Here is a 25,951-nt window from a genome sequence, read left to right on the forward strand (position 1 = left end):
ATGCCAATTTTCATCCGGAACAAGGGCCTATGTGTGCGCTATATACAGTAAATACAGTAACGGGTAATAAGAAATCTTTAAAACAGCTACATTGTGATTTTTTTTCTTTAAGGGGCTCAGAAATACTAATCAGTGAGGCTCTTCCTTACCATTATTGTGAAATCACTTTAGCCTATGTTTATTAAGGAACTAGATATCAGGCCGATACATTGTGTGAAAAGTGTAAAATCGTGTCACTTACCTCCGATCCGACGAGCGGTCCTGTACGAATCGAATCCAGAGATTGCCTCTGCTGCACCAAGGCTGCATTGTATTCTGGGGCAGTGAATGTGATCACATGGGCGCGATACATCGTACACAAAATGACCACATATGATGTATCGAATGCGATCTAGCCACCATATTGCCTTTCACCACGCCCTTATGTCTTTATTGCTGGACTTTGCTCACTTGGAACATCTATGTTGGAGGCTGGAGAAATTATGTTTTTAACATTTGTTTGACATGTGCTACTAGTAAATATCTTGTATTTCCTCATTGTCCGATTGGGAGTGGGATGATAGGAATGTTCAGTTGAAATGGGAACCCCCCTCCCCACCACCCCTACCCCAAACACACACACACACACACACACCAGTCTGAGCTATCATTGCCCCTCCCAATGCCCTTTGTTTTGTTATAAATATAACTTCCTTTCCTCCAGCCATCATAAGATCTTGACTTCTCTTCTGTCCCAGTTAGAGGTATGTGATCATTTGTATAGATCGCTTTGTATATGGATTACTTTCATGCAGATTTCGTACTAGCGATAACTAAATGTTATTATTGAGTTTCTCTAGATTTTATTTTGAGTGATGTACAGTAGTCTATGTACATATGCAGGCTAAGTATCCCTTATCCCTTTTTTGGCTAAAAACCTCCTGGTAAATCTATAACTGGCACTGCTGGGGACATGATCTGTAACTGCCATTACTGGGGACATGACCTGTAACTGGCATTACTGTGGACATGGTCTGTACCTGACACTACTGTGGACATGGTCTGTACCTGACACTACTGGGGACATGATGTGTAACTGGCACTACTGGGGACATGATCTGTAACTGGCACTACTGGGGACATGATCTGTAACTGGCACTACTGGGGACATGATCTGTAACTGGCATTACTGTGGACATGGTCTGTACCTGACACTACTGGGGACATGATGTTTAACTGGCACTACTGGGGACATGATGTGTAAATGGCACTACTTGGGACATGATCTGTAACTGGCACTACTGGGGACATGATCTGTAACTGGCACTACTGGGGACATGATCTGTAACTGGCATTACTGGGGACATGACCTGTAACTGGCACTACTGGGGACATGATCTGTAACTGGCATTACTGTGGACATGGTCTGTACCTGACACTACTGGGGACATGATGTTTAACTGGCACTACTGGGGACATGATGTGTAAATGGCACTACTTGGGACATGATCTGTAACTGGCACTACTGGGGACATGATCTGTAACTGGCACTACTGGGGACATGATCTGTAACTGGCATTACTGGGGACATGACCTGTAACTGGCACTACTGGGGACATGATCTGTAACTGGCATTACTGTGGACATGGTCTGTACCTGACACTACTGGGGACATGATGTGTAACTGGCACTACTGGGGACATGATCTGTAACTGGCACTACTGGGGACATGATCTGTAACTGGCACTACTGGGGACATGATCTGTAACTGCCATTACTGGGGACATGACCTGTAACTGGCACTACTGGGGACATGATCTGTAACTGGCATTACTGTGGACATGGTCTGTACCTGACACTACTGGGGACATGATGTGTAACTGGCACTACTGGGGACATGATCTGTAACTGGCACTACTGGGGACATGATATGTACCTGGCACTAAACATGTGCAAGGACATAATTGCTTGCCATTTAAATTCAGTGCCTGAGATTGTACACAAACTTATTTCATGTGTTTGATGTCCTTATACAACATAAGATACCACAAGATACCTCATTGAAATATAAAAATATTCCAAAATACGGAGTAATCCGTTATCCAAAATGCTTCTGGTCCCGAGGATTTTGGATAAGGGGTACCCAAGCGATATTCATTTTTAATATTGGCTTGTGCAATCAATTTTCTAATAGCACAACAAAAGTCATGTGAAAGAAGATGTTTAGTTGTTTGATTATCTAATAAGTGGTTATGTGATACAAACATTGTCATTCATTTTTCGTGCTCTCTAAAGTCTTGTCCTCATGTTCCCCTACACATGGGGAGATGCGAGATGGCTCAGAGCACTCAGCAAGATTGCTCAGCACACAGTGATGTGTCAGCGCTGTGTGCCTAGCGATCTGTCAGGGCCAGTGTTTTCCTGTGAGAACACTGCCCATGCCCAGCAATAATACTGAATTTATCCAGCATACTGGATATTAAACACTGGGCGATAGTGACGTGCGGGGCCAGGCATTGATATCGCTATAGCCCCTACACACGGGGCATTTCTAAGCAATCTAGTGAGATTAGAAAATGACCCTAAATCGCTACGTGTGTAGGCGCCATGAAACTGATAATTGGAAAAATAATGTAAGGACCTACAGAGTATACTAGTGCAGGGCTGCTGGTTGAGATGAAGGACTGTCTTCCCATATTTACTAAGCATTGGAGACAGAGATAAAGTGGACAGAGATAAATTACCAGCCAATCGGATCCAAACTGCCATGCTATAGGCTGTGTTTGAAAAATGACAGGAACTGATTGGTTGGAACTTTATATCCATGCACTGTCTGTCTCGTCAAGGCAAACTTTGTAATTTGATCCAGTTCTAGTGTGTGTGTTGTTTCCTTGCTCCCTCTTGGGTATATTGACACTCCTTATACCCCTTTTACACCAGCCTAAATAACCTGGGTTTTTACACAGGAGCGTGCAAAATCCCAGTTTTGCAGGCGGTGTAAATGCTCCCATTCGAAATGTCTCAGGTCGTGATACCTGTCATTTAAACTGTGGTAGCGAGCCGGGTTGAACACGGGTTTAACTGGCCTCACTGCGCAGTGTAAATTGGTGACCCTTTCATTGTAATAGAAAAGCCGGCACTGGGAGATGCTCTCATATTCCTGCGCTGGCTCAGGACCCACCTCCAGTGATGTCACCTGCCCAGCATAATGCCTGGGTTGAGATACTGGTGTGAAAGGGGTCACAAGCCGGTTCGCATCCGGGTTGGAGCCGGGTCTAAAATCCCCGGTGTGACCGGGCTTGTAAGTATAAAAGGGGTATTACAAATACGTTCGTGTACTGGATAATCGCTTGTCAAGATGTCTAAATGAAAATATACTGATTTCATTACTAGTAAACACTGTATGCGGAAAATAATTCAAAGGAATAATTTAGATTTGTTTTGTCTTTTTCAACAGTATATATAAATCACAAGAGTGTACATCATGCATCACCCGAACCATGGTAAGGACCACTCATCCCATCCCATCCCATCCCTACATGTTCTCCAATCCATAGGGGCTTTTAATAGTAGTGAATTTTAACATCTTGTCCTCTCAATGTCCATCAGACCAAGGGCGTAACTACCATAGGTGCAGGGGGTGCAGCTGCTATGGGGCCCAGAGCTGAAGGGGGCCCATCTTTACTGTCTAAGTAATATGTTTTACATACATTTATCACCATCAATTGCTAAATAGGGGGCCCTTACAAAATTTTGCTATGGGGCCTACGAATATCAAGTTACACCCCTGCATCAGACCTTCTGTCAACTCCATTTCACATTGGCCTACTTTCACTTTCAATCCAGCTTCACATGTAGGTCCTCTACATGTATGGCCATAATTGAAATAAAAGCCCAAACAAGGCTCTGATGCACATGCTTCTGGGCATCCATAGTGGGTGTAGAACATTGGGTTGACCCTAGCTAGGTTGTCAGTCCATAAATTGACCCCATGTGGCCGAAATGACATAGATCAACTGGTTCACAGGACCGTCATTCGGTCTTGCGAACCATTTGGGGTTCTTAAGGTCAACATGCTAAAGGTAGAGAGGTGAAAAGGTGTGTTGACAATTTGATTCTGTCAACCTGTTGTATCGGTCGACCTTAAGCACTGTTGACCTTTTGCCTGTCGATCTACTGACCATGAACCCAGCAGCCTGAAATTGTTCCAGGCATAACTTTAATACAACTTACTCCATGTTTTCAAAAACATCACAGGGGAATTAGAGCCAGACTGCTCTGATTCGGGATAAGGCCAATTTGTCCAGGCGGATCAGATGGTCTTTACATATGTTACATACTTACATATACTAAGATGATCATTAGACTGTTATTTTGTTTTATACATAGATTTAACCTTGGTCATAATTTGGTTTTTTTTTAGGACATTGCCCTGGTCACAATCACCCAGGTCATGGTCCTGGATGTCATCCCCAACCACATGGACATCATGGCCATCAAGATCCTCATGGCCATCATCATCCTCATGGCCACCACAATCCTCATGGTCACCATGGACCAGCACCACACTGCCACCATGGGCCACTGCCACATGGTCACCATGGACCATGTCCACACTGTCACCATCATGGAAAGCATTAGCACTTATTCATGAAATGGTGAGTGTGATAATGAACGTCACTTGTCCATACATTGAGTCAAATAAATTGTTGTAACACAGGAATATAGGGACTAACATTTTCAGCATTCTCCAGAATGCTTGTTTTTGTTAAACTTAAAAATATCAAACAATTGGTGCTTCTGATTTTACTCCAGACTGACGTCCAAATAGGAACCCGAAGTCTACTATACTGTAACAGTATGTGCCAGTAATGGGAATATTGCTGGCAGGGCCTGGCTCTACCTTTAGGCAGCTGCATAGAGATGTCTCTGGAATGCGGTTAACATTCCAGCAGTCAGGACACCAGTGTTTCATATACTGACGCTGGCCTCCACTCTGGCCTTAGAAGACCAGCGTCTGAACTCCAAATAGATCAGGATACTAACTCTGGATAACCGGCTGACATCCCAATCGGCAAGTCTGTGGGTCTAAGTAGTGTGTGGCTGGGGCAGAGGGGAGTTTTAGGCACCAAGAATGGGGGTAAGAGTAAGGCTGCAGAGCAGGGGGGTTAGGTTTTGGTGGTGGGGTGTGGAGTTTTTTTGTCATTTTTGAGGACATGCCCAGCACTCCCTGAGCAGCTGGGAAGCCCCTGGCTCTCCACCCTGCCCTGTTAGATGCCGCGCGCATGTGCATGGCTTCTAATCAGTAAACACTGGCTGCTCTGATGAGTAGAGCAGTGGGGATCACTGCCTTCCCCAACTATCCACCCTGCCCACGGCACACTGACAGCGGGACAGTCTCCAATTACAGGGGCTGTCCCACTATAATCGGGACAGTTGAGAGGTATGCTTTACCACCGCCACGCTGTACCCCACTCCATGCACCCACTAACTCATGATGTAGCCCCTGAAACACTATGTCCCCATTTTAGGAATTTCCTATGGGAGAATTCCATTTATTCAATTCAGCACTTGGCCTCACCCCCTCCCATTGTGTCTCTGCCCCTTTTATGAATTGAAATTTCCTATCTTTAAAATGGGGATTTTAAATGAATAAAAAAAAAAAATCTGTAACTGAAAAAAAAAATCTATCCAACAAAATAAACCCGAAGGGCCGGATATAATGCTGCCTGAGGTGGCTGGAGGTGCGGGTTCGCGGTTGAATTCAGACATTTTTTTTAATGCGGCAATCATTTACAAGGCAAAACATGCCTTCAAAAAATGTCTGCGTTCGCACGGGAACCCACAGCTTTGGCTAACTCAGTCGTCATTTCATCCGTCCCATAGGGGTGGGTTAGCATGGATCACTAATGTGCAAAGTTGCAGTTGACTACAACTAGTTATCCACCGCCCAGACCGAAAGAAAACCACCCCATGTAAATTTGCAAACCATTTGCAAATCCATATCACTTCCCAAACCATTAAACATTTTTTGCATTCTGTGCATTAGTGAGTACAGTAGTTCTGTCATTCCAATTCTCCAATTAGCGATCCAAGCTGAGTTAGGCCCATAGTCTTTATTCGTCCTCTACCCTGAATTATACCTTCCCGAAAATCCCACATGGCCAAGGGGCTACTGAATATCGGGTCCCCCGGGAAGTTGAGCAAGTCTCCGATTCCTACGTACTCCCCGAAGCCCTCACACCCTCTAGTTCCAGTATTTGCGGGTCCGTGGGGAGATGACGAGACTTAAATGACGCTAATCACGTCATTTTGCGCCATTTCAGCCCCTCTCTATGGACCCTTGAATCACAGTGTTTGTGTGGAATGGGAACAGGTCTTGGTGATGCCACTCTTGTCATGTCCCCAATCTGCAGCATTGTGTATCCTCTTTAGGCTCATCCCGTAGAGTCAACTTTAAAAGTCAGTAAAAATAACTTTAGATTGTTCAACAGAATATCATTTATTATGTGATTACTAGCAGGTGTGGGTTAACACCCTGCGGGTGTTTTGGAGCTTGCTGCCGATGTTTTTTTGGCATTCCCCAGAAAATGAAGGCCATCGGTAGGGAGGGCCACTGACGCCATCAGCGGCCACCTTCTCCCCATGGCCTTCGCAGCACCAAGTGAGTCCTAGATCACTCAGAGCTGTGAGCAGGAGGAAAATAATATATATGTATACTTTTTCCTCTGGGAACTACAGTATAGTAGATAGAGGGAGAGAAGGATCGGTATAAGCCTGATTCAGACCTGATCGCAGTACATTGAAAATTGTCCACTATGCTAATTCACAATCGTGTGATCACGTCTGAATCAGGACTTAGGATATTCTCGAGCTGCTGTGGGATCTTTTTGTGTGTGCGCGTTAGTCTTTAATTAGCATTGGGGTCAGGCTATGGTTAGGGTTTGATACATACAGAGCCCATACATACAATACTCACCTACCTTGACCCGAAGGATCGGTCCACATGTTCTTTAGAATATCCATGGGGTACCTGTTGAAGTATATTATACTCACCAGCTCCTCTGGCGAAGATCGGGAAGCCGGCATTTGGGGGAGGTAACCTGCCGTGTTCTGGGTGTGTCGGAAAAGAATGCAGGCGTGCCCAGGAGTTCATATGGAGGATCTGTGACATCAGCGATGACCCCTTCCACCCTGCCTCAGTCACAGATTAGTGGAAGCCTCATTTGCACAGATGGCAAAATCTTTTTATTGATTTAGGAATTTCGTATGGATCTTCAAGTGGTCGTTTTGCGAGTGGAGATTAGTGATCCATTCACAATTCTCTCGCAATTCAGCAAGGGGCTTTCTACCCCAGTCCACTACAAATTCTCACATTAGCAGTTAAGTCCATTATGCCAATTTTCGCAATTTTTGTTTTTGTTTTGCTTACAATGAACCATAAACTGTTCCCTTCTCCAGTTGCAGAATAAGCTACAGGATGCTGTGCAAGAGAATGAAGATTAATCACCAATCCATGCTGAAGACCAGTGATTTACAACCTCTCTCGAATCGAGGCACACCCAAAAAGATATAAAAATTGTCAAGGCATACCATCAAGTCCCCAGTGGAGAAAAACACACACTTGCCCCACAGAAAAAAAAAAAAAAAACTAATTTGGCCCCACCTGAACAAAAAATTACATTAGTCCACACACAAAAAAAACCATTCACACCGTCCCCATAGAACACAAAAATAAAGCACATTGGCCTCAGAAGAACACAGTAAAGAACAGTACAGACTACAGAGTGGTTGAAAAATGCTGATGTAGACAGAATGCATATTCATACGCCTCACAGTCTACATGAATATGTTTACTAGCCATCCGGATATCATCTACTGGTTGTAATTATCTGCGTATTACCTCAATAAAATACTGTGCAAAAAGTACAAAACAGATGTTACATGGTTCAATGTGTAAATACTGGGAACGTTTAATGTCCACTGATTTCATTTCTCTGAAATATCTCTCTTTCATTAACCTTCATACATGCTGTACCACCCGGCTGTGCTGATTTTAGCAGGACAGCAGAGGTGCAACTAGAGTTCATTGAACCCAGGGCAATTATAAAAAGTCACCTCTTGAAAAATGTTCTTTAACATTGTTAAGAAATTTGAGCTAAGGCACATACGTTATGGCACTTTTCACATGATTTATTGGCCTGATGGGTCCAACTCATGTGCTGTATAAGTGTATGGGCACAATGGTGTAACAATAGCCCCACAGACCCTGTGGTGGCTGGGAGGCACTGTGTAGGTGTGGGTGCCTGCCAGGAGCTCACCTGCCGCGTCTGTGGCCAGAGCCTGGAACCTGCAGAAGATTTGTCTGCAGTCCCGGCTCCCCTGTCCCCTCCTGGCCTCTGCTTCTAATCTAAACGGACTATCACAAAATGTCCACCCCCATACAGCAGAAAACGGTCTGCTGTATGGGGGCGGACATTTTGTGAGGGTTCATTTTCATTAGGCGCTGGAGCCGGGAGCGGACAGGGGAGCTGATGGGGGGGGGGGGGGGGGCACTGTATGGGTTCTAAACACACACACTGGAAGCATTTGAGCAATTCAGACAAGTTCGTACGGGTCCGAATTCGGTCCCGTTTCCGATGGTGGGGGGGTCTGTGCATGCCCGTATATGCGCATGTGCAGACCCCCTTTGTGGACGCCATCGCCGAGTGTCACTCGTTGACGCGTTCGCATGGCCAGGGAAGGAAGGTGGGCAGGGGGTGTCATCAGGGGAACACCCAGGGGAAAATTTACTAAGGCTAAAAAATCGCATTCGTATAGTAAAATACAATTTTTTGGGCGTATACGTATTTTCAGGATTTACTATCCTGAAAATATGCAAATTCGTATTCGTATTTATGGCACATTCGTATTTGTATTTAAAAATACGAATGTATACGCCATTGGAAAATATGAATAGGAATTACCATTCAAAAAAATGGTGATTCCTAATGTACTAAGCAGCCGTATTGAAAATATGGCCGCTAATTAGCGGTAAACGGCCACTATTTGCTGGCCAAATACTCCAGGAAAATACACTTTCTCCCCCTGGCTGTGACATTACCCTGCTGGCTGGTTGGGCCTGGTGCTGGTTCTTAAAATACGGGGGACCCCTAGTCATTTTGTCCCTCGCATTTTTGGAACCAGGACCGGCCCTTGGGCATGCTGCTGATTGTAAAAAATAAGGGAACCCCTATGAAAAATTTTCCCTGATTTTTTACAACCAGGACCGGCTCAGTGAGACTGGGTGGGGGGGACCCCACGCCGGTTTTTAATTATTATTATTTATTTTTTTCCTAGATCACGGTTGGCCAAACCTGTCCTCAAGATCTACCAACAGTTCATGTGTCTCAGGCAACCTGTGAATCTATAGTAGGAATGATGCAGCAGGTGTAAAAATGTGACAGTTAGTAACAGTGGCAGTTTTTACCTATGGCCTGCAAGGCTGCAGACCCGCCAGGTAAAATCCGCCACTGTAGTGAAGCCAGATGCAGTCTGTGAGACGGCACTGGCTTCACTCTGACTGGCAGTGACTTCCTATTGGAAGTCCGACTTGTCAGTCGCATAGGTATTCCCATTGGGAGGTGTTCCCTCCCTCCGGGATGCCTTTCTGCGGGCTGTCTTGCAAAAATGGCGATTGCTCATGCGCAGTACCTATATCGGTACTGCGCATGCGCTGGTCCCGGTGCCTGTCATTTGTATTGTTCAGGCGCCGGGACCAAGATTCCTTCTATGAGCTGTTGCCGGAGCAGCCCATACAAGCTGGCCGCATGCGCAGTACAGATGTTTATACTGCGCATGCGCCAATCCTGGCGCCTGTCATCAAAGCACAGGTGTCGGGGACCCAGGAGAAGAGGCAGCAGTGACAGCGACAGGGGGGTGCCTGAATCACGGTACCCCCGCTGCGGCCAGAGGCAGCCCCCCTCCCCCAATAAGGTACGAGTCGCCACTGGTTAGAAACAACTACAGCTGTGCACCAGCTAGGGAGTCTGCGAAATGTGACATTTAGTAATGATTACAGCTGGCACCAGCTAGGGAGTCTGGGAGATGTGAGAGTTAGTATAGACTACAGCTGTGCACCAGCTAGGGAGTCTTGGAAATGTGACATTTAGTAATGACTGCAGCTGTGCACCAGCTAGGGAGTCTGGGAAATGTGACATTTAGTAATGACTGCAGCTGTGCAGCAGCTAGGGAGTCTGGGAAATGTGACAGTTAGTAATGACTACAGCTGTGCAGCAGCTAGGGAGTCTGGGAAATGTGACAGTTAGTAATGACTACAGCTGTGCACCAGCTAGGTGACCTCGGAAATGTGGCAGTTAGTAATGATTACAGCTGTACACCAGCCAGGGAGTCTGGGAAATGGGACAGTTAGTAATGACTACAGATGTGTACCATTTAGGTAGTCTGGGAAATGTGACAGTTAGTAATGACTACAGCTGTGCACCAGCTAGGTGACCTCGGAAATGTGACAGTTAGTAATGATTACACCTGTGCACCAGCTAGGGAGTCTGGGAAATGTGACAGTTAGTAATGACTACAGCTGTGTACCAGCTAGGGAGTCTGAAAAATGTGACAGTAATGACTACAGCTGTGCACCAGCTAAATGATCTGGTAGATGTCAAGGGCCAGTTTGGTCACCCCTGGTCTAGATAGACAGTCAATTGGTTGACAGGGCCAAAATGGCGACATGGAAAAAGGTAGAGTTTTCATTATTATTTTTTAAATCGGCCTGTTCTTACTTCACCATCCACATCGGCTTAGGGGAAGCATATAATAGTTTGCCTAGCATAGCAAGGCACCGATCCTGAAGCATGGCTTGCATTGCGAGCCATGCGATGGTACGCGTTAAACTAATAGAGGGTCCATGTCAACAGTTGTCAACATTGACATCCCAAAAAGTGTAAAACTCATGATGACCCTTTCATGTGTCTACCTTTTTCATGTCCGAATATTCCCACGGTCTACCTTTTGATCTTGTCAACTTTTTGACCTAGTCGACCTTACCCATGTTGACCTTTTGACCTGGTCAACCTATTGTATGTCGACCTTATGACTGTCCATCTAGACTGTCTATCTAGAAATCCACACCCACTGAGTACATACACAAGGGGACTTATGTGTGTTCAGAAAAGCTGAATTAGGGCCATGCCACACTGCATTCGTAAATATAAGCACTGTGAGTCGATAAGTGCAGGAGGAGCAACCAAGTACTAGTGCTGTAACTGCTGCCTGTAATGATAATGATGACATCGTATCAACATCAACTAAAGCTGAGGGTTTAAGGAAGGTCACCGGCAATTAAAGGGACAGTTTACTGCCAAAAAATATGAAATTAGTAAAATTACAGTATTCTCTATACTTTGTTTCATTGGAAGGCAAAGGTCTTCCTCATAGAATTTGTAGTTTTTTATAAATAGAAGTCTATTTAAATATTTTATGGCTTGCTATTTCAAGTGGTTTTGGTAGTTTGCATAAAACATAACACCTCCTCTACCCTTGTTATAGCTTTTTGTGTAGGTTTTGAAGGCTTGTTGCTGTTCCTACATTCACTGAAGTATTTAAAGGTTACAATTTGGGATACAGTCATTTAGTCTACAACATGATGGTCGACAAGCATTGGGTCGACACCATTAGGTCAACATGAGTCTAGGTCAACATGGCTTTAGGTCAACAGGTCATTAGGTCGACACATTGTTTTTTTGAGCCGATGTGTCATCAGGCGGTATTTCATGCCCTACCATCCACTAGGGTGTGGTGGGAGAATAAAATAGTGTGCCGAGTGTAGCGAGGCACCGTGCCCAAAGCATGGGGAGCGTAGTGACATGTGCCGACAGGCGGTATTTTATGCCCTGCCATCCACTAGGGCAGGCATGTCCAACGTTGGCCCTCCAGATGTTGTGAAACTACACATCCCAGCATGCTTTGCAATAGTTTTAGCATTCTCTAATAGCAAAACTGTGGCAGAGCATGCTGGGATGTGTAGTTTCACAACATCTGGAGGGCCAACGTTGGACATGCCTGCACATGGTTGGAGAATAAAATAGCGTGCCAAGCTTAGCGAGGCACCGTGCCCGAAGCATGGCAAGTGCATCGAGCCATGCGAGGGAACGTGGAGCACTTTAACCTGTGTCGACTTTCGGGTAAAAAAACTGTGAAAAACCTCATGTCGACCTTTTGACTGTCAACCTAGACCATGTCGACCTAATGCTTGTGTCGATCCAATGACCTGTCGACCTAAAGCCATGTCAATCTAGACTCATGTTGACCTTGACCCGTGTCAACCTAGACCCATGTCAACCTTTTCCCGATGTCAACCTAATGGTGTACACCCAATGCTTGTCGACCAACTTCTTGTAGACCAAATGATCCCAACCCTACAATGTCACCTGGGCACTACATCGTGCTTCAGTTGGTAGCATGGCAAATGGAACGGTTTCACTTTTCTAGCCGGTTGCATAGTTTATTAAACTGCCATCCTGTCAAGACACGGCGACAGAGATTCTGAGGGGCCCTGGACCCACATGAATCTTAGAGATCCAATTGCTGTGTCCTACTTGCATGTGCCACACTGTGGTCATGAGGTCAAATGCAGAAAAAGAAGGAGGCTGGTGGCCTGGCTGGCTGCCAGCAGCTTTTACAATAGTTAGCTTTCTGCTGCATCTGACGCAGTGCCTGTGACACCATGACGCTGCACCCATGGACAGCAGAGTAGCCTGTGAATATGGGGCAGCAGTTTCAGCAATGCATGCAGCAGGGGGGTAAGTGAGGACTCGGAAGACATAGGCCACGTAGTGTAGAGTAGACACAGGGGGAGGCTGAGACACAGGAAGGCTGTGGCACACGGTGAGGAAGAAACTGAACGACACAAAGGGATGGAGGGGTGGTTGCTGAGGGACACAGGGAAAGGTTAAGCAATAAAGGGGAATGGGGAGGCTGAGAGACACCAGTAGATGTGGTCTACTTAGATTTTGCAAAGGGCTTTGATACTGTGCCTGACATGAGGATGGTCTACAAATGGAGCTGGGTCTAGGGAACTTCATTTGTACTTGGGTCAATAACTGGGTGGAGAGTACGGAATAGAGTTGTGGTAAATGGGACATCTTAGCTAAACACTGGCTGCTGCTAATTCGCGGCAGTGCAATCACCCCCATTGAGATATAAGGAAAGGCAAGTCAGTTTAGGTATTTTTACATTAAAAAAGAGGCATTTAAGAGTAGATATAAGATATGATGTACTATATACAAATACATTAAGGGACAATACAGGGAACTATCAGGAGGGTGGAAAGAGATTGGGGGGGGGGGGGATAAGCCAATGTCCAACCAGCCTGTACCTACCTCAGAGGGACAGGGGGCCAAAAACATATGAGTGTACCCGGTCTCAGGATTTCTGTTGTTGGTCCTGATCCTGTCTGCTACTGCAGTGCCATATTTAGAGTTAAACTGTCACCTACGGTTATTCCGCCCGCTGCTGTTGCTTAGGTAGTCAACCACCAATATTGGTGCAACCTTTTGGCCTAAATTGGACGAACACAAAATTGTGAGCTTTGAGGTTGTCAACATTGACTGGCAATGACTAGAAATAAAATGTTACTGAGGTTACAACTTCAACACACTTACATTGATTTTATCCCCATCTTGCACGTTTTGCTAGAAAGCGGCAGGATGCAGGGCTGTTGGGGGCTACCAGAAAAATCAGAAGTCTCCCGCAGCTTATTGACGGGAGACTTTCCAGGTGCTCCTGGAAATCAATTCCTTATCTGGCATTCCGTGACCCCATTGGAGTTGGCTTTTGTTATTGCTTCATTCAAAGCGTTTTCCTCATATAGCAACTAAGTTTATGAGAAACTGTAAATAATTTGATTGTATCTGCTTTTTTAATGTACCTACTGTATATGTGGGTATGTAATTTTAGGTGTCCTTTTGTTCAGAGTGGTTCACAGGTTTTCAACCTAGATCCAGCAGCGCAAGTGCAAAACCCATTCTCAAACTATAAAACAATTAACAATGTGACAATTTTAACAACGATGCGTTGGTGTAACGCGTGTGTAAACTTTTTTTTATATATAATCATGTACCTATGACACAGAGGCAAAACGAGTAATTTGATATGATCCTGGACCACCATCCTGAGGCACCGCTGCAAGTGCCTCACTGCTCCCCAAGGTGGGAACCACTGTTTGGGAACCACTATTATATATGCACAATAACATTGTATCTAGGCAGGCCCAACCCATAACAAACTATAAAACAAGGTAAACAATTAACAATGTGACAATTTTAACAATGATGCGTTGGTGTAAAGCGTGTGTAAACTTTTTTTTTTATATATATATAATCATGCACCTATGACACAGAGGCAAAATGAGTAATTTGTTGGCTATAAATCCAGGGAGGCAGACATCTGTACCTCCTAATGGGAAGTGCATGCAGTCTCATGTGACGTGTGTAACTCTGTTTACAACTTTAACTGTATACAGCCACCTGCCTAGAATGTCATCCAGACTCTTATTGTCCATCATAGGACAAATTATTTTACTGGCCAGTGGCGGTACTTGTGCGTGGTTGGCACAGGTTCAAAAATATAATCCCCCCCCCCCCACACACACACTTTAAACCAAGTTCACAATATGTCACACAGGACTGGGTTACAGCCAGGGCCGGACTGCCCATCTTGCACTTCTGTCAAATGTCAGAAGGCCAGGTGGGCCGAAATGTCCAATCAGGGTGGAAGCACCGCCTCCCAATCGGCACACACAGAGAGAGCCACTGGACTCATGGTGGGTCTGGTGGCTCTCCCTGGGATCAGCATTGCATGCATGCCTGGTGTGTGCCTGGCATGTGCGTGCACGCATGTCGACCTATTTCCTGTGTCGACCTAAGCAGTGTCGAGATTTAGTGGTTGACCCAATGCATGTCACACTTCAGTATTTCAACCCAAGGACTGTATACAATAGAGCACGCCATTATGTTTTTATTGTTGGACTTTGGTCAGAGCCCGGACACCTGTGATGGTGAGGTAGATTCGCTACTCGTGAAAATCTTTACAATGGTAAGGAGTGTATTTTACATTGTTTGATGGGGAGTGGGTTGCTATGAATGTATCAGGACAGTAGTAAATAACCCCCCCACCCCCACTCACCAGGCAACCTGTGACCAGCTTGCAGCATGTGCTATCAGTGCCCCTCCCAAGGCCCATGGCTTTGTTATAAATAAAACCGTTCATCCCCGCCAGACATTATAAGATCTTGACTCTTCTGTCCCAGTTGGCGGTATGTGATAATGTAGAGCACTCTGTGTATGGATTACTGCCATGCAGATTTCTTACTAGTCATTGCCGAGTGTTATTGTGCTTCTCGAAATGTTATGGTTTTCCTGATTTGAGTGTTGTACCTTATTTGACTGTCTATGTAAATATGTAACATTTTAATACTGGAATATGTTATGTAATTACTGTTACAAAAAAAAATAATACCATAACAGGAGACGTCTATTCAAATGTAACTGTTTACATGTATAGCTAAGGTCATGTGATGCAGACATTGTTATTCATATTTGTGTTGCCTAGGGGCTTGTATACATAGAATGTGTTGATGTAACAAAACATCAAACTTATTATCTCATCGGCAAAACATGCCATCCAGATTGTGCCCATGTAAAACATACAACTCTCCGGATGTAGTAGGCTTTGTGTAGCCTGGGGGTAACTATAGTGGGTGCAAGGGTGCCATTGCTATGGGGCCCAGAAGCTTAGGGGGGGCTGGACCCAGGTTACAAAGTTGCATATCAGGTTCACAGATTTGCCGGCTAAGCAATTGGGGCTGATCCATTGCCCAATCTGAATTGTGTGACATTATATTGTCACTGAGAGGAGTGTGTAGTGGATGTTATAATGGTAAATAAGGCACTGTAATGTGACATCATTTGATCTGCTCATTGTAATGTGGAAGGCACTGTAATGTTACATTTTAAGAACTGGGGCACTTAAATGTGGCACAATATGAAATGTAGGCACAATAGTGTGGCATATTATGAACAGCGGGCACTAGAACGTGTCATATTATAAACTGGAGGCACTACGTCATAATGGGAGTACTGTTTGGCATAATGTGTTCTGACAGCCCTTCAATGTGACATCATGTAAACAAAGGCACTACTATAGTGTCACAAAATGAACAAGGGCTTAAAATTAGCAACTTCTGGGCAGAGGTGTCTCTGAAGAAGCATGGGAAAGGTACAACTACAGTACAGTATGTAAACTATGGGTTCCACAAAGTTCTGGGCTAAATGGCGCAATTTGCATCTAAAGCCTCCCGGCCATTCCGGGAGGATAGGCAACCCTGCAATTAATATGGAAATATGGTGGACAAAAAGTAAGGGTCCCCTGTATTATCTACAACCAGCACTATGCAGTTACTGCCGCAGCTGTGGGACACACTTGACAGAGTCCCCCTACCAAAGCATTCACAACCCTACACTAGCCAGGACAGGCCAGAGATTGTTCAGGAAGTGGGGATCTCCCTTTCCCCATGCAGACTATCCCCCCACACCCCTGGTGGCAGTGGATGCGGTGTTGATTGTATAAAACAGGCCTGGCCAAACTGTGGCTCTCCAGCTGTTGTGAAACAACATATTCCAGCAGGCCCTGTCACAGTTTTAGCATTCCCTAATAGCAAAACTGTGGCAAGGCATGATGGGAATTGTAGTTTCAAAACAGCTGGAGAGCCACAGGTTAGCCAGGCCTTGTGCAAAATATAGAAACAATATTACAGGTAAACTCAACCCTTTTTGATCCTTATTTCTTTGTAAGGATATTCATATGCCTATCCCAAGCATGTTTAAATTGTTCTACTGTCTTAGCCTCTACCACCTCTGATGGGAGGCTATTCCACTTATCCACTACCCTTTCTGTGAAGTAATTCTTTCTAACATTTCCCCTGAACCTACCTCCCTCCAGTTTCAGTGCATGTCCTCGTGTTTTATTACTTCTTTTCCTTTGAAGAAAATTTCCCACCTGTACTATGTTAAAACCCTTGATATATTTGAAGATTTCTATCATGTCCCCCCTTTCCCTTCTCTGCTCCAAACTATACATGTTTAGATCTTTTAGTCTATCCAGGTAAGTTTTGCGATGTAGGCCATGCACCATTTTAGTTGCCCTTCTTTGTACACTCTCCAATGTATTTATATCCTTCTGAAGATATGGTCTCCAGAACTGGACACAGTATTCCAGATGAGGTTGTACCAATGACCTATAAAGTGGCATTATTACGTCTTTTTTTCTGCTACTGATTCCTCTCCCTATGCATCCAAGCATCTGACTTGCCTTCCTCATTGCTTTGTTACATTGCCTCCCTGCCTTTAAGTCACTTGAAATAGTGACTCCTAGATCCCTTTCCTCCTCAGTAGTTTCCATTATAGTACCCTTGATACTATATTGAGCCTTTGGGTTTTTGAGTCCCAAGTGCATAATTTTGCATTTTTTAGCATTAAACTGTAGTTGCCATTCTCTTGACCAATTCTCAAGTTTAGATCATCAGCCATTTGATTTACCCCTCCTGGTGTGTCTACTCTGTTGCATATCTTTGTGTCATCTGCAAAAAGGCATACTTTCCCTTCAATACCATTTGCAATGTCACTAACAAAGATATTAAAGAGCACTGGTCCAAGTACAGATCCCTGGGGTACTCCACTGGTAACATGTCCCTCCATAGAATGCACTCCATTTACTAATATTGTCCTTTACAGGGAAACTACAGGCCCCAGCAAGCCTCCCATGCTTGTCGATACTTAGAGAACCACAAGTACCAGCAGGTCAGAGAATTAAATGCCTGCTGGTACCTGTAGCCCCCTGTAAAAGAAATACAGTATTTAAAAAAAAAAAACACAATGAACACAAACATACTCCTCTTACAGCGCATAACCCACATGGTAAGCGTAATTCTCAGCCAAGGGCATACCTCCCAACGTCCAGCAGCCGAGAACAGGGACACGGTCATGGGTGTGGCCTCATGGCTAGTGGTGTGGCCACGATTGTGGCACTACCCGCAAGGCCAAGCCTCCATTTTTGCTGCTGAGGGGACATGGCCAGCACACTATGGACATTCCTTGCAAATATATTCATGCACGGGATAATCATTTGTCAATATGTCTAAAAAGGAAACATATACTGATTTCATTATTAGTACTTACTGTATGCAGCAAAGAATCCACAGGAATAATTTAGATTTGTTTTGTTTGTTTCAACAGGAAAAAATACATTACAAGAGTGTACATCATGCATCACCCAAACCATGGTAAGGACCACTCATACCATTACTACATGTTCTCTGATTCATAGATGGAGTTATATTGAAGACTGCATGTTGCTATGGGCAACCAATCAGATTCAATCTTTTATGAGAAGAAATGAGAAGTAGAATCTGATTGGTTGCTATGGGCAACAACTCATCTGCAATAGAACTCTCATCTTAGTAAATAAACAACATAGACTATGTTAAGATTAAGACTAGTGCATTCCATCATCTTGTTCTCTCCTGGGGCGGGATGTTCTAACATCCGCATCGCCCCTCCACCGCCCTTCGCCGCCATCATTTTTGCATATGCTCTAACATATGCGATAAATATGGCAAAGGACAGCTATTGCGTTAAGAGCTGTCCTTGCGGTTCCTTATGGGGTGACAAAATAGCGTGAATGTTAATCCCAGATCACACTCACGCTATTTTGTCACCCCATAAGGCAGCATTATTGTGAATTTTTATTTGATTCCCACCACGAGATATTGTATTATACAGGTGGTGAAGAGTTAACCCTACAGACTTCCTGCTTGATAAATATTCATAGCAGGTATAACAGTACTAGCTGCTTGACATCAGTCCATTTCAACCAACTAATAAAGATAAGATTCATTGGACTGACATCCACAATAGCACTCAATAAGACTGACACTCTAGAAATCTCACATTTGTAACAAAGTGTTATAATCTTTCCTCTGAAATAAAATACAAGATACAGTGTTTCAAAATGTAGTAAATGGTTCCCAGGCTACATAGCTATAACTGATTCACGTTTGAACACAGCAAGTAATAAACCACAGTAATGCCAGTCCCAAATCACAACAGCAATTGAGGCTGGTTAAATTAAAAGAGTTTACTATAGTGTGCCACCTGCCTGCCACCTTTGCTTTTTAAACACTCAAACTGTCTCTGTTGTGTCTTCATATCACTATATGTTATATGTGTTTTTATATTTCGCAGCAATTTTAATTGAAAAGTTTAATAAAAGTTTAATAAAAGTTAAATTTTAATAATTGAGTTGCACCATATCAAGGACAGACTTTTTTCTCTCTCTTCTTGTGCCCATATTTATTTGTCCATAGGTCGCACACCCTCATAAGCTTATATAACTATCTTTGTTATATTTAATTAGAGGGTCCTTGTTTTCTATCATTTATCCTGTGCGATTGGCACATTACCCCTTGCTTCCTAGAGTGCTCCTAAAGCACTATATCAACATCACATGCCCACTGCTGGTACCAATGTGTGTTACAAGCACTCCCAGTGCGTACTTCTCCTGGCACACAATGCCCAGCATATCACACATGCTCCTGGCTGCAATTGGTGATATCTCTCTAGCCAGGGCCGGCACCACCACTAGGCAGCTCTAGGCATTTGCCTAAGGCACCGGCCATTGGAGGGCAAGAGTTTGCAGCAGGGAGCAGAGTGGTGAGTGGCACCGGTGGAGGCCGACTCCCCCCCTCGGGAAATGATGTGGCGGCCTGCCGCTGGATCATCCTACACCCCTGCCAACGACTCCCCCCTGCCCCGGAATGCCGCGGCGGCCTGCCGCCGAAATCACCCGCACTTCCCCCATACAGCGGCTGTGGGATGGGTGAGCACCGGAGAGCCCCCCTCCCCCAGAACGGAGCGGCGGACAGCCAACCCAATCACTGGCACCCCCCCCGGTACTGTGACTGAGTGAGCACCAGAGCCTTGCACCGGCACTGTCTGTAGCCTGTACATGTATTAACTCTGTGTCCTAAAAAAAACTATATTTCTATAGTAAACAAACATTATGACTACCTGCTGTGAGACTACCTCTGCTCCATATGCATCACAGACGGTGTAATGGTTAGCATTACTGCCACACACAGCGATGAAGTCATAGGTTTCATTCCCACCATGGCCCTAACTGAGCGGAGTTTGTATATTATCCCTGTACTTGCGTGGGTTTCCCCCAGGTACTCCGGTTTCCTCCCACAATCCAAAAATATACTGGAAGGTTAATTGGCTCCCAACAAAGTTAACCCTATAATGTATGTGTGTGTGTGTGTGTGTGTGTGTGTGTGTGTGTGTGTGTACATGTGGTAGGGAATATAGATTGTCAGCTCCACTGGGGCAGGGACTGTTGTGAATGTTCCACTATACTCTGTAAAGCGCTGCGAAATATGTATGCACTATATATGAAACTGTTAATAAATAAATAAATAAATAAATAAATATGTGCACTTACTGCACTGAGCACATTAGTGAAACTCTTCCAATAACGGGCACCTTTATTTCCATCCTCTTGTCACCTTGGGTTCTCCTCCTGACTTCAGAGGTGGCACCCAGCATATATTAACTTCACCACTCATCTGTATTAAGGGGTAGCAGTGAGTGAAAGAGGGAGGAGTAGTGTAGACAAGATTAAGAATTCAGGAGCCTCAATTGCTGCAGGCATCTATATATACAAGGCTAACTACTTCTCCCTTCTATGAGGTGAAGTACGGCCAGTGACCACTAGAGGCCACTCAACATACCAAATTACGTATTTATTTATTAACATATTCTTATATAGCGTTTCTTATATAGCGCAGCATATTCTGTTGCACTTTACAAAGGAGACAGTGATACAACAAACAGGGTATTTACAGACAGTCAAAAGGTAGGAGGGCCCTGCTTGCAAGCTTACAATCTTGTACTACAAGATGACATAACAGAAAGTGAAAGCAATTTTTGCAGGGATACTGATCTGTTTCAAATTTGCTGTATATATGAGATGCAGCTGTGAATACAGAGATTGGAGGTAGGAGCAGATACGGATGGGGATTTTTTTGGGCTAATAACTGTCACAGCTCAAAGTGAAAGTCGAAACTGTCACAGCTCAAAGTGAATGAAAGTACTGTACATTGCCAAAAGGCGTCATTTTGATGGACTTTTAACTAGTAACTTTAATATCTGCCCAGTGCTACAAATAACATCCTTGTTTTCAGGCAAGCCACAGGGGACTGCTCAGGTTAGGGTGAGGCAGTAGACCTCGCCAATTGAACACCATCATTATACCATTATAAAGTTCTACAAATAAATACTGTATAACCGTGGCCATTTTATTTATTTTAGGACAGAGCCATTGCCCTGGTCACAATCACCCAGGTCATGGTCCTGGGTGTCATCCCCCTACACATGGACATCCTGGCCACCATGATCCCCATGGCCACCATGATCCCCATGGTCATCACGGACCAGCACCACATGGTCATCACGGACCAGCGCCACATGGCCATCACGGACCAGCACCACACGGCCACCATGGAAAGCACTAGTGCTTAGTCGAGAAATGGTGAGTGTGATAGTGAGTGTGATAGTGCATACAAATAAATTGCTGGAACATTGGAATATATGGACTAGAATTTCTTGATTTTTGAAAATGTTGTAATACTCAAAGCAGTATACACTAGTCATTTGTAACTAGTTATGGCTATAATAAAAGGAATCATTTTGTTCTTCATACACCTTTTACTTTATACATCTGCGATAAAGTCAAATAATTAAAATGATCGTGTAATGTGGTCTGAGTTTGCCGGGAGGTGCAGGATACCGGCTGAACTTGGACTTTATTTTTTTTAAACGGCAATGATATAAAAAGGCAAGGTTTTGTCTTGTAAATGATTGCCGCTTTAAAAAGAATGTCTGACATTGGCTGGCATCCCGCAGCTCCAACAAACTTGACCCTACAGTATTTCATATGCCCCAATATATTCATTGGAGATGTATCATAATTAGATTAATAGTGATTTTAGTGAGTCAGCATGTTCTTGAATCCCTCCTTTATAATCAATAATCCTCTCCAGCCAGGAGGACTGCAGACAATTAGATCTGCGGGTCCGGCCACAGACCCCGCGGCGGCGGTAAGCTGTGGGGCTACGGCAGGGTTGGTGGTTGTGGCAGACTTTATTTTACGGGGGCGGACTTTATTTTTTGGGGGCGGGGCCGCTGCCGAAATTTCTGGCGAGGGGGGGGGGGGGGCTCATCACCCTAGGGAAATGTCAGTATGCTATCAGGACAGTATACAAGACAGAAGTGTATGTTATGACCGTGTTTATGCCATCCGGGAGAAGCCCGGAGAGAAGAATTTCAGCGTGTTTCTGGGGGCGGGGCCAGAGCCTGACATCATTAAAAAGGACAGCCTTTTTGGCCTATTTTAGCCCTGCCCCCTCCGCATACACCCGCGAATGCCAGAATTTAACCAGCAGGGTAGGAGGAGGCCGGGAGCTCCAGGGGCTTGCGGGAGGATTGCCCGGCATTCCGAAGGGGGAACTGATTTTTGGGAGCCTCCTGGCCAGGAGGCTCCCAAAAATCAGTTCCCCTTTCGGAATGCCGGGAGGTTAGGCAAGTATGGTTTATGCACCTTGGGCATAAATATCTTCTCATAACTCAGGGCCGGAACTAGGGTTTCCGACGCCCGGGGTAAGGCAGTCATTTGGTGCCCCCCCACCTAAAAAATAAAATAAAACACACAATACTTTGATATGGACTGTCAGGGCCTATGATTGTTGAAAGATGTCATCTCCAACTGGACCTGCAGAACATTGTGCTGCCAAGCTGGATTATTCCGAGCCAGATCATTCAGTTTCTTGTAAGTTCCGCTTCAGCACCATTATGCTCTAGCTTCTGCCGGTGCCTGGTAGGTGTTCGGGTGAGCAGGGCGCAGTGCTGAGCCAAGGAAGAGGCGGGGAGAGAGCCCAGTGCCGACTTCTAATAGTAATCACCGGTGCTGCAGATCCACTGCATCTCAGGACTGTTGGCAGCCCCAGTATCCAGCAACCGGCGTCTAATAGTAATAACTGCAGCAGCCGCGGTACAGGAGCAAGCAGCACCACAGCCTGCGGGTACAGCTGCAGGTGCACACTTTGGGACAATTGCTCCAGTACTGTGGCGACTATTATTATACTCCAGCACTGGACACTGGGTTTGCTGACAGTGCTGAGATGTTGTGGAGCTGCAGCATCGGTGATTAATTACACCCCTTTTACACCGCCGAAAAATCCGGGTCAGCGGCGGGTCAGACCCGGATCTTCGGCGGTGTAAATCCCTAACGCCGTGTCCCTTTACACGGGACCTCTACCCAGGTCCTGACCTGGGTAGAACACGGCTAGGACCTGGGTAGAGGGCGGTGTAAATGGGAACGCCGGGTCGGATGACCCGGCTCCATTTACATGAATGGGGAATGTCCAACCTGCGGACCTCAGCGTCCGCAGGTTGGACGGATTGTCAGTCTGACACTGACAGCCGGCGCTGCTGTCTGCTATACTCTGCAGACAGCAGCGGCGGCGGGGGAGGGAGGTGAACGGATGCCTGTGTGCGGCATCCATTCACCTCCTGTCCAATGGCGGGGGGGTGCGTGCGGGGACTGGGGGCAGCCTAGCAGCTTACCTTAGTGCTGGGCTGCCCCCAGCAGCGTTCCGGGTACGGTGGCGTCGATCGGCGTTTAAGCCCGTCCGGTGTAAATGCCCCTAAACGCCGGGTCGCACCCGGCTTCAACCAGGGTCCAAAAAGCCGGGTGCGACCCGGCATTTTGGTAAAAAAGGGGTATTATAGAAGTCTGTACTGGGGCTGCTGAGACGCCGAGGTGTTGTAGACTGGCGGGATGCTGCTGCTGGTATCCCTACTGGGGACTATGTAAAAACCGGACCGGACTACACTCCGGACCGCCGGACAGGACATCAAAATCTGCAGTCTGGAGCTTGTAGGGTCCGGTCGGTGTCCTGTCCGGGGGGTGTCTTGTCGGGGGGGTCCCTGTGATAGCTATCACCAGGGACATGGGGGAGGGGAAATTACAGCCTCCCCGTGTGGTCCGGACGTCCGGCTTTTGCTACATGCCCAGACCATACAGGGAGGCTTTATTCTCCCCCTCCTCCACTACCTGGTGACAGGTGTGACAGGCAGCCCCCCCGGACAGGTTTTGTCCTAATCCGGTTTTCACCCATACCCCCTACTGTGGTATGAGCTGGCTGCACGGGTCATCCCCTTGTGAAAATGGGCCTTGTGGCTGCCACCCCTTATCCAGCTCCCAGGGCGTATGACCCCTTAGCCCGTCCCGCCCCCTAGTTAAGGCCCTGCATAACTGGGACCACTTTTGTTAGTTTTGGTCATTTCTCTTGTATTTACTTACAATGAGCAATAAACTGTTCTCTTCTCCATTTGCAGAATAAGAAGTGACAGGGACGCTGTGCAGGAGAATGAGGACAACTTTCACCAATCCATGCAGTATACAGAGTGCATTTACTGTGTATTCATAAACCTATATATGCTAATTACTTAATGGCCATACAACCAACATATATATGTTAGCTATCTGCTTAATTCCCCAATAAACTATGCAATAAATACAGGTGTCACGTGATTCAATACACAAATACTCAGGGGCAGATGCATTAAGCCTGGTGAAGTGATAAAGTGGTCGGCAATAACGCACAAGCCAATCAGCTCCTAAATATCAAGTTACAGACTGGGCTTTAAAATGACAGTTAGGGGCTGATTGGTTCTGCATTATCACCGGCCATTTTATCACTTCACCAGGCTTAATAAATCTTCCCATCAGTGTGTTTATTGTTTAGTCAATTTAACTCTCAATATACAGTATAATATCATAATTATATCTCTACTCACAAGCTGTAATGTACAGTATTGCCTGCCAGCAGGACAGTACTGGTATCCCGCTTACTTGATACAAAGTGGCCAAGGGTGGGCCAACGCGTTTCAGCGAAATGCGTCGGCCCAGGCACACAGCCGTTCTACCTTTAATCGCTGCTGTTTCCAGACATCACCTACTAATCACTGTGGAGGCTATACACCTGAGATAATAATTGGGGAACCAAACCAGACCACCCTTGGCCACTTTGTATCAAGTAAGCGGGATACCATCTACCTGAAGGAACGCCACCTTTCTAAGGTACCCGTCTCAACTACCTAAGTGGACCACCTACGGCTTCAGATATTCCAATCGGGAGAAAGATCACCCCGTCATTATTTTGGAGGAAGCAACGCAAGGAACGGGACATTATGGGGGAAATTTACTAAAGGAAATTTGTAAAAAATAGGTGTATTTGTATCCAGAAATACACTTATTTTTGACATTTACTATCCCTAAAATACGGCAAATCGTATGCGTATTGATGTGCTATCAATACCAATACGAATTGCCGTATTTTTGGGATAGTAAATGTAAAAAATAAGTGTATTTCTGGATACAAATACACCTATTTTTTACAAATTTCCTTTAGTAAATTTCCCCCTATTTGTCTGGAGGATCTAACATCTACCTCTTTCCCCCTCCTCTCTCCCCACTATGAACTGTGGGTCCACAATAAGGTGATATCTGATCATAATTACTGGACGCAGCATTCTCATACACCTGCTCTTTTTAATGAGATGTTTTATGCATACTTTTGCCAATTTTAAGTGTTACAATTGTATTAATTAAAAGTGTTTTTTACATTTACCATCAGCCTCTTTCTGCCATCAATCTAGCGCAATCTTACCCCTCCTTTTTCCAGTGTTTACATAGGGACTGACAATCCCTTCTCTGATTGCAGCTGGCTTAACCACTCATACAGGCGCCCCACCAGTTACGAAAGTACCTGTTTGTAGACTTGTAGAAGTGTGGTAACAGT

General features: G+C 45.3%; 2 long non-coding RNA genes across 2 annotated transcripts; both read left to right on the top strand.

The window, feature by feature from the left end:
- The first annotated feature begins 570 nt into the window (after positions 1-570).
- On the top strand, positions 571-7,903 carry LOC146019657 (uncharacterized). The gene is made up of 4 exons (XR_014450642.1): positions 571-743; positions 3,437-3,482; positions 4,403-4,637; positions 7,441-7,903. It is a non-coding gene; the product is annotated as an uncharacterized LOC146019657 (long non-coding RNA).
- A 1,916-nt stretch (positions 7,904-9,819) lies between these two features.
- On the top strand, positions 9,820-24,652 carry LOC146019658 (uncharacterized). The gene is made up of 4 exons (XR_014450643.1): positions 9,820-9,954; positions 18,267-18,313; positions 21,399-21,618; positions 24,486-24,652. It is a non-coding gene; the product is annotated as an uncharacterized LOC146019658 (long non-coding RNA).
- Positions 24,653-25,951: the final 1,299 nt, after the last annotated feature.

This window comes from Crinia signifera, chromosome 7, assembly GCF_055691185.1.
Source record: "Crinia signifera chromosome 7, ASM5569118v1, whole genome shotgun sequence".
Lineage (NCBI taxonomy): Eukaryota > Metazoa > Chordata > Amphibia > Anura > Myobatrachidae > Crinia > Crinia signifera.